At 39.7% G+C, this 10,101-nt stretch overlaps 1 pseudogene; it reads right to left on the bottom strand.

The window, feature by feature from the left end:
* Nucleotides 1-8,872: 8,872 nt before the first annotated feature.
* Nucleotides 8,873-9,376, bottom strand: LOC132668430 (T cell receptor alpha variable 9-2 pseudogene; annotated as a pseudogene).
* Between the last annotated feature and the right edge of the window lie 725 nt (nt 9,377-10,101).

Raw genomic sequence — 10,101 nt, 5'->3', positions numbered from 1 at the left:
CATTGAAGCTCTTATCTTTATCTTAAATTTCTATTTCAAAGCCTACGGATCTTTGCTTTCTCATGTGGCAGCAAGTTCCAAAATCAGAGATTCTAAACATTTTAAGAACTAACATCCCTCCAATATGCTTTAGGCAAGGTGCACATACACACTTTCATTTTGAAACAATTTATTGGCAAGGTTTACCGCCACCAGCTTTGAGCCTGCAAAGCCCCAGATGGTCCCAAGCACCCTGTGCAAATGCGGCTGCACAAGGAAGGCTTCCTGGTGGAGGAGCCTGGGCTGGGAGCCCAGCTGCAGTTTGGGGACAGGCTGCAGAGCAGCAGGGAGCACTGTGTCTGCACCGCACACAGATAGGTGGCTGAGTCTTCCTGCTGGGAGGCCCTGATGTGCAGGCTGCTCTGCCGGTCCTTAGTGTTCACCGTGCAGTTCAACCTCCCATCCTGCTTCATCCCTGAAACTATGTAAAACAGCCGGGTGAGGCCGCCGCCCCCGGGGTTCTGTCGGAACCACTGCACGTTGTTCACCGAGCTGGAAAAATTGCACCTCAGGGTAGAGCTGGCTCCCTCCTGGAGGCTCAGGGCTGCAGGTGTCTGCTCCACGTCCATCCCTCTCACCCCTGCTTAGAAAGACAAAACCAAACACAAAAGAAGTCACTGCAGAGCCACTGAGGCAGTTTTCAAACCCATAGAGTATTCCTGGGAACACCCGCTGAGGGTGTAGACCCTGCAGGAGCTCTGTGCCAGCTCCCCCTCCACTGCGGGCTGTGAACCTCCCCCGCCCCCATCTGGGACGCCCCCACTCACAGCAAACCTGCATCCACAGAAGCCCCAGCAGGGCTCCCCGCTGTCTCTTCATGACTCCTTGTCTGGTCGCTGACGTGCCTTCACCCCTACTCTGAAGAGTGTAGAGTCTTGGGTCCAGAGAAGTTGTGTTGTCAACAGTCACCACGTCCCTCCAGAATCACTGAGCACCCATCACACCTGAACCCTGTCAGTCCCGGGACTGAGACTCCACCCACAGCGGCCCAGGGAGACTGCAGAGTAATCTGTCCAAAACTGTGCTCGCCAACGGGGCAGGGAGGTAGGGACGATATTTCCAATATGTGCAGTTATAAGGAATTTTTTCCTTAAAACATTTGATGTAAGAAATTTGAAGGTTAGTAACTGAGAAAGGGTGAATGATATTTCTGGTAGAGTCAGTGTCTCAGTGAGTTACACAACCTTGAAGAATGACTCCATTCCCCAAACTGTATAGTTGGACAGACAATGTGAAAATTCAGTTGTATAAAAATACTGATAAAGAAAAACTATCTGATAGCATGCATTGTGTATTGTAGGAGTAAATACAATTTCTTGAGATCAGGAGAGTTCTAGAAACCAAGACAGACGAAATAGAAAATTATTCCAACCAGAATTCAGTTAGTAAAAAATATGGATGTCTGCATAATGTCCACTCTGATGTAATTTCCACCTATCTACGTCTCCTGTGCAACTTGTGGACACCTGTTTCACCCACACAGCTGATCCTGGCCAGGCCACATGTCGCTGGTCAAAGTAAATACTGTCATCTCCCTTTCCTTCTGTTTTTGTTCCTTATTTTTATCTCTTTTCTTCTTCTCTTCATTCTTGTTCATTTCACTGTCAGGTGAGATATATAAAAAAGTAGGATATTTAGGCATATTGAAATAGTTTTCTTTGTCAGTGGGTGTGGGGAATTTTACTCATAACAATTAAAAAATTGAAGACAAGTAATAGGATGTTTTCTGTTGAGTTTCCATGACTTCGATGCCCCAAAATATTCCTATCCTGGTACCTGTGCTCCAAGAATTATCTTCATAATGCATTTATGGAGATATGGACTCTAGATCTGAAGTGTATATGCAATGGCAGAACTAAAAACCTGAAATGAACGTTATACAAACACTGTTCCCCTCCTCCCCCCACCCCACCTTTGCTATCTATAATTTGGCTCACAGGATTTCTGTTCTCCCTTTAACTGTTCAACCCTTGTACCATCAGAAAGTCTGTTTCTTATAAAACCTAGAGTGCCCCCTGGTGGACTGAAACCGTCATCCAAGATCACTTTATAACAAAGCAACTCCACAGACACAGATCCCCAGCCCCGTTCATCCCATGCTTCCTGATGAAGGAAATACAGATGGTCAGAAAAGAAGAGAACTGCATAAAAGACTACTTTTATGAAATTTCATGGAAATTACTATCAGCAAATAATTTGGTAAATTTCAATTCCTGCTAATTATTTGATTTATTTACATTAGTTCAAAATAAATCCATAAATATTTATGGATTTTAGTTTCAATGGGGTAATTTACTATATCTTAAGAATATATAAAAGCACATACAATGCAGGAAACAACAGATATTGGTGAGGATGCAGAGAAAGGGGAACCCTTTTGCACTATTGGTAGGAATGCAAACTGGTCCAGCCACTCTGGAAAACAGTATGGAGGTTCCTCAAAAATTTTTAAATAGAAATACCCTATGACTGAGCAGTTGCTCTACTAGGTACTTATCCAAAGGAAGCAAAAATGCTGACTCAAAGGGGCACATGCACCCCAATGTTTATGGCAGCACTATCAAAAGTAGCCAAATTCTGGAAAGAGCCCCAATGTCCATTGACTGATGAATGGAAAAAGAAGATGTGGTATATATGTATATACACAATGGAATATTACTCAATGATCAAAAAGAATGAAATCTTGCCATTTGTAACAACATGGATGGAACTAGAGTGTATTATGCTAAGCGAAATAAGTCAGTCAGAGAAAGACAAATACCCTATGATTTCACTTGTTTGTGGAATTTAAGAAAGAAAACAGTTGAACACAGGGGAAGGGAAGGAAAAATAACATAAAAACAGAGAGGGAGCAAACCATAAAAGACTCTTAAATACAGAGAACAAGCTGAGGGTTGCTGGAGAGGTTTGGGTGGAGGGAATGGGCTAAGTGGGTGATGGGCATTAGGGAGGACATTTGTTGGGATGAGCACTGGGTGTTATATGTAAGTGATGAATCACTAAATTCTACTTCTGAAACCAGTATTCTACTATATGTTAACTAACTTGAATTTAAGTAAAAAAAAAAAAAGATATAAAAGTGTAATGGAATATCATTCTGCCATAAAAAAAAACCAATGAAATCTTACCATTTGCCGCAACATAGATGGAGCTAGAGAGGGCTAGCTAAGGGGTACAGGTCAGTCAGAGAAAGACAAATACCATATGCTTTCATTCACATGGAATTTAAGAAACAAATGAAATAAGCAAAGGGAAAAATTAAGACAGAAGGAGAAATAAGTCAATAAATAGAGTCCTAATTAAAGAGAACAAACTTGTGGTTACCTAAAAGGAGAGAGCTGAGGGAGGGGTTAACAAGGTCAAGGGGATTAAGAGTGCTCTTGTCCTTGTGAGCACCTAGAAACTGTAGGTAAGTCTTGAATCACTATACTGTACACCAGAAGTTAACAAAACACTTTATGTTAACTACCTGGAATTTAAAAGATAGGAATTAATTACTTAATTTTAAAAGAATAAATAAAACTAGATAACATACTAGTTTACAGTCCACAGGGAAGACAAAAATATACATAACTATCCGTAATAGAGTCAAAGAGTAAAACCCTGTGATCACAGGGAGAAAGAAAGTATGTGATCACTAAAAAGTATGTGATCACAGAGGAGGAAGAAATGCTTCAACTTTGGGTGGTTGGACAAAATCTTCTAAAGAAAGGGATCATTCTCTCCTTTCCCCCTTTTGCTGACAAGAATAGAGAGACTATGAATAAACATTTCTGATGGCTTTTAAGACTTTTTATTACTTCTAACAATAGGAGGAATTGGTGAATATATGAATTATTAAGAATAATAAAACATTATATTTAGAGTAAAATTTTTTTTGACTACCACTACCTATTCTGAAACTTCATCCTTGTTACCCTAAATCTTTCTTCATCTTGTACACTTTGGAGTTGATGTTTCTAGGTGTTTTACCAGATTTCAATCACCAGGACATATGTAGTTAATTTATTTATATTTTATTATAATACAAAGACACATTTTAGGTGTACCTTTCTGTAGCTTGCTTTATAAACTCACTACTAAATCTTGTAGATCTTATTACACAAACACATATACATCCTTCTGTTCCATTAGATTCCATATTGTGCATATACTTCCATTTATGCATCCATTTTGCTATTGATTACTAGTTAAAATGAATTTTTTTAATCTATGAAATACTATGCTAAATGAACCTTTTTAAGCATTCCTCACATGAGCACAAGTTTTTCTAGGAGGAACAGAGACTAGGAAGAATGAAGGAAAAAGCCATGAAGCTAGTAGGTGAAAATTACTTCCGGCAGAAGAAAGTTGTGTTATTGTGTTGCATGGTTTTCTTTTGCTATTAGTTTTTCTTAAGGTGCATTGCACCTGTCGTTTATCAGTTCATTCGATAAGCTCTTTCTGAAATTACTGTCCTGATATGTAGATACTGTACAGTTTGCTCTAGCCACGCACTGGGTTTTTCTAAATATAGGAAATCAGCAAGAAAAAAAGCACACCCAAGGAGAAGCAGCAGTAGATACAAGGAAAACATGTTATAGAATAAAATTAGACATAAAAAATGTACACACACACTCACACAAGTTAAGTATACTTGTCATTAGAACAGGAAAAAAAAATTCTACAAGTGCAACAGAAGATAGTCTAGCAAAGAAAAGGAAGAAACAAAAGCATATGGAGCACAACCAAAATATTAGAAATGAGTCCAAATATATCAGTAATCAGACCATAGATAAAAAGAAATTATTGGACTGAGTCAAAATTAAAACTCTTTCTCCATGTTGCTTAAGAGACAAACCTAAAAGGAAACAACAGAGAAAGGCGAGCGGATAGGAGGGCATTTTCCTGCTGCTCCGTTGTGCAAAGACTAAAGCCCCCTCCTCACTCACTAAACCCACTGCACCCAATAGAGATATCCCAAGGGATGTCATTCTGCCAAAGAGGCAGCCCAATATGTCTAAGAGAACACCTAGCGAGCAAACTAACTTAACTCCTACAAAGGTACGATCTAAGAAAGAAAAGACAGACCTTAAAAACATTAAGGGGTGCCTGGGTGGCTCAGTCGGTTAAGCCTCCAACTTCGGTTCGGGTCATGATCTCGCAGTCCATGAGTTCGAGCCCCGCGTCGGTTCTGTGGTGACAGCTCAGAGCCTGGAGCCTGCTTCAGATTCTGTGTCTCCCTCTCTCTGTGCTCCTCAACCCCACTCGCACTCTCTCCCTCTCCCTCTCTCTCTCTCTCTCTCAAAGAAAAATAAACATTAAAAATTTGAAAAAAAAACATTAATATTAAAATAGAAATGAGAACAGAACAAGAAGAAAATCAGGAGAGATGAAATACCAAAAAGAAATTGAGATTTATAGAAAAGGAGGAAAGTAAAATTAAGGAAATTCCATATCTTGATAGAGCACAGGATGAAAAAGTCAAGTGTGAATAATAGCTTTTACATTTTCATCAGTGGTCCCTCCAATCTCCATTCTTTCACAGTTGGGAATGCTTTATGGACTATTGAAAAATGCACATTTCAAATTCCTCTTAAACCACTTTAAGAGAAGTTGAGACATCATCATCAAAATTGTGTATAATCGTTCTCTGCACAAGAAATCAAGGGCAAATTTGAATCAAGGGAGGCTTCAACTGTCTTTTTTATGCACCTCATATTTATTTACTAGAAGGGTCAATTTCAGTATCCTATTAAGTGAAATGTACCAGAAAAAGCAATCTTGGAGTCATACCTACACATATAAAATATCTTAAACATTTTAACAGTTGATCTTTCATATACAAGCTGTAGTGCATTCCTAAATAAAAGTGTTCCCTCATACCCAAGGAATTCAGTATGGGGGTATAATTAACTATAAAAGATTCCCAATAAATAAACTAATTTACAGCTCAAGGAACTAAAACAGAATAAAGGAAGCCCACAGTCTGCAGAAGGAAATAACAAAGATTACAGCAGAAAAAAGCAAAACAACAGAAAAAGTCACAAACTAAGAGTTATTTTTCTGAAGAGAAAATATAGAAGAAAAGTGATTTTGGCAATGATATGACACCAAAATCACAGGGAACAAAACCAAAAATCAACAGCCGGGGGTGGGGGGGTGGGCACCTGTGTGGCTCAATTGGTTGGGCATCTGACTTCTGCTCAGGTCATGACCTTATGGCTTGTGAGTTCGAGCCTGGTGTCGGGCTCTGTGCTGACAGCTCACAGCCTGGAAGCTGCTTCTGATTCTTTTTCTCCCTCTCACTCTGCCCCTCTCCCACTTATACTCTGTCTCTCTCTCTCAAAAATAAATACACATTAAAAAAATAATAATAACAAGGGGGACTACATCAAACTGAAAAACTCAGCACAGCAAGGGCAACAATCAACAACATCAAAAGTCATCCTAAGGAATGGGAGAAAATATTTGCAAACCACATATATGAAAAGGAGTTAATATCTAAACAATATAGGAAACTCCTACAATAAACATTTTTTAGAAAAACTAATAAGCCAAAACAGAATGGACTAAGGACTAGAATAGACATTTCTTTAAAGAAGACATTCAAATGGACAACAAGTATGTGAAAAAATACTCAATGTCACTAGTCAGCAGGAAAACGTAAATCAAAACCCCAGTGAAATATCATCTGACACAGTCATGCAATTAGGTGAACAGGACCATACTATTAAGTATTTCAGTATTTAAAATATTGGTACTGGCCACTACTTAAAAGTGGCAGAAAAAAAGCACATACTTGAAACATGTGTAATTCTCTAGTTCCTTTTTGATGATAACTATGCCAATGTATTTGCCACTACATTTATAATAAATTCCTTGATATCATTCAGGCTTTATACATTTAAAAAATTGATGGCTATTATCCAAAACACAAAATACAGGTGTTGTTGAGGATGATAAGAGATTGGAGCATTTGCACACTGTTGGTGGGAATGCAAAATGGTATAAGCATGGAAAATAGGATACAGGTTCTTTAAAAAGTTAAAAATAGCACTACCATATGATCCAGTAATCCCACTTCTGAGTATTTATCACAAAGAAATTGAAAGGATCTCAAAGAGAAATTAGGCACTCCTATGTTCACGGCAGCACTGTTCACAATAAGCAAGACATGGAAACAACTTGAATGCACAACAACAGATAAATGGGTAAAGAAAATGTGGCATATACATAAAATGGAGTACTGTTCAGCCTTAAAAAGGGGGAGGGGATTCTGCAATATGCAACAACATGGATGAATTTTTTTTGAGAGAGACAATGAGTAAGATCACACTAGCAGGGGAGAGGGAAAGAGAATATTAAGCAGGACCCACACCCAGCATGGAGCCTGACTCGGCCTGATCTCACAACCCCATGACCCTGAGATCATGGTCTGAGATGAAATCAAGAGGGGAATGCTGAACGAACTGAGCCATTCAGGTGCCCCATCATGAATGAATCTTGAGGACATTAAGCTGACTGAGATAAGCCAGTCACAGTAAGACAAATAATGTATGATTCCATTTAAATGTGGTATAGTCAAGTTCATAGAATTAAAGAGTGAACAAAGAAGACGTTGCCATGGGCTCTGGGGAAGGGGTAATGGGAAGTTGCTAATCAATGAGCAAGATGAAAGAATAGAGATTTGGTGTACAACATTGTATCCATAAACAACAATCATGTTTTGTACACTTAAAATTTTAAGAAGCTATATCTTATGTTAAGTGTTCTTTACACAATACAAATAATTTTTTTTTTAAATTTGACACCACAGGCTTCATCCTTTAGAATGGCCAAAATCCAAAACACTAACAATACCAATGCAGGTATCAAAAACGTAGAAATCACCCAGGTAAATCCAATGAATTTCACCAAAGTAGTAATTGGTAAAGGTTTATTGTTGAAGTTTTGCTTATGATTTCCAGAGGCACAGCCAAAAATGATGCAGGTCTAGTTAGTCTTGCAAAATAAACTAAATTAAGCTTTATTTGTATAACTAAACTGGTTTTGTCTGCCCTGGGAATTCTCAAGGCTGGTCTGTTTATTTTTTATTGTAACACCCACAAGGGGCAACAGGAAATCTGTTCCATGGCTGATGGGAATTCAGCCACGTTGGAACACAAGTGTAGAAGTTATTTATATAACTGTACAAACTCCTACCGTATGATCTAGCAATTACAGGCATTAGTGTTTATCCAAATGACTGGAAAACTTCTATCAGCACAAAACTTGCATGCAAATTGTTTTTTAATTTTATTTTTAGGTAATCTCTAAGTACAACATGGGATTCAAACTTACAATCCCAAGATCAAGAGTAGTCTCTCTTTTCATTGCTCACTTCCATATGTTCCCCTCCTTTCTTCCCTCCCCTTCTTTATTCAAACCTGGTTTTGGGCTGCAGCTCTCCCATCACCTCTCCTGCCCATCCTCTTTCAGGAAGACATGGGATGGACACCACCTTCTCGGGCACACCCTGGTTCTCTCAGTGTGTCATTGGACACAGCAATACCCACCAGGGGGGCCTCAGCAGCTTGTGGGGCTGGACTTTCACTGCAGGGTGAGCAAGACACCACTTCAATGTTATGTGGTTTCACCTTGAAATTACTTAGGTCCTGGCTTAGGAACTACTGGAATTTCTCATTGCACTAATGAACAGCTGGGTTTGGGGAATGTTCCTTCTGGTTCCCATGCTCTAGCCATTTGTATGACTTTTGTTATCAAGCAGACACTGAGGGGCAAACCATCATACACTGTGCTGGAACCAGAGTGGATCAGTCAGAGACGCTCAGCATCCCAGGCGCTGTTCTGCTCAGAGTTTGTGCTCAGCTCCCCCTGCAGTCCCTGTCACTGTGTCACTCAGGGCACAGTAGTACACAGCCGAATCTGACACTTGCACTGAGGATTTCTCCAAGTGGAAGGTTTTGGATTTGCTTTGTAGGGTGGCTTCAAAACCTTTGTGACTTCCCTTCTCCTTGTCCCTCAAGGCTTTCAGGAGGAGCTGTGGACCTTCTCCAGGATACTGGACATACCAGAAAAGAGTGGGGGACACTGCTGTTGAATAAGTACAGTTTATAGTCAGGGGCTCCCCTTCGGAGAGGGTCACTGGGCCTTCCATCTGGGTCACTGAGTCTCCATGGGTTTGTCCTGGGAAAAAAGAAAAGAGACCTATGTTACCTTGGGCATAAATCTCCTGGATAAATTTATACTTACATGTTTTGCTGACAGAACAGAAGAAAGAATCCAAATTTTAAGAGGCATTTTACTTACCAAGCATCAAGAGTACCACAGTCACAAAGCCTGGAGAAGAGTTCATCTCTAGAGTGTCACCTAGCTAATGTGCTTCATTCGTAGCAGGAAGAAGCATTGGAGAGACAGAGCAATGATCAGTGGAAGCCCACATTTCTCAGGAAAGGTGTTTGTGTTAGGAAGCTGCACCCCCTGCTGGACGGGGACTGAAACGGGATGCATGGTGGCCAGAGTCCTCCCAGAGTCAGCAAGATGTCTTTGTCCCTGACTTTATGAGGCACATGGCAGTCTTCAGGTGGCACATGGAAATCTGAACAGCAGCAATCCTGACCTCTCAGGTCTACTTTCTTCTTAGGACACTACCTGATGTGGAAGTTCGTTAACAGAACATCCCAGCGTGTTTCTGTAGCTGAGAGGATAACAGTCTCTAAAGCATTAAATACAGTACTTTATGTTTTCACGTATCCACTGTGGGCCAGCCTATAATCCACTGACTGCCAGAAAACAGTTGGGTTTGAATACAGAGAAAGTAATAAGAAGTCAAGTCATTACTGAGTGATTCTGTGTTTTTCGGCACTGTACCCCAATATTTAGAACACTTACTGTCCTTTTCTAAGCACTCACTAAGTATTTCTTAAACAGAAATAATGAACAAATGGCCTTTAATTGAAATACAGTGTTTCTTGGTCCTAAAATAATACCAGTTTTAAGGAATACTGTCTTCTTAATAAAAGTTTTTCAGAAGAAAAGTCACACTATTTTATAGTCGAATATTTTAGTCAAGTATTCTTC

This window comes from Panthera onca, chromosome B3, assembly GCF_046562875.1.
Source record: "Panthera onca isolate mPanOnc1 chromosome B3, mPanOnc1 haplotype 2, whole genome shotgun sequence".
Classification (NCBI taxonomy): domain Eukaryota; kingdom Metazoa; phylum Chordata; class Mammalia; order Carnivora; family Felidae; genus Panthera; species Panthera onca.
Note: the sequence above shows the minus strand (reverse complement) of the source record. Positions and strands in the feature narration are given on the sequence as shown.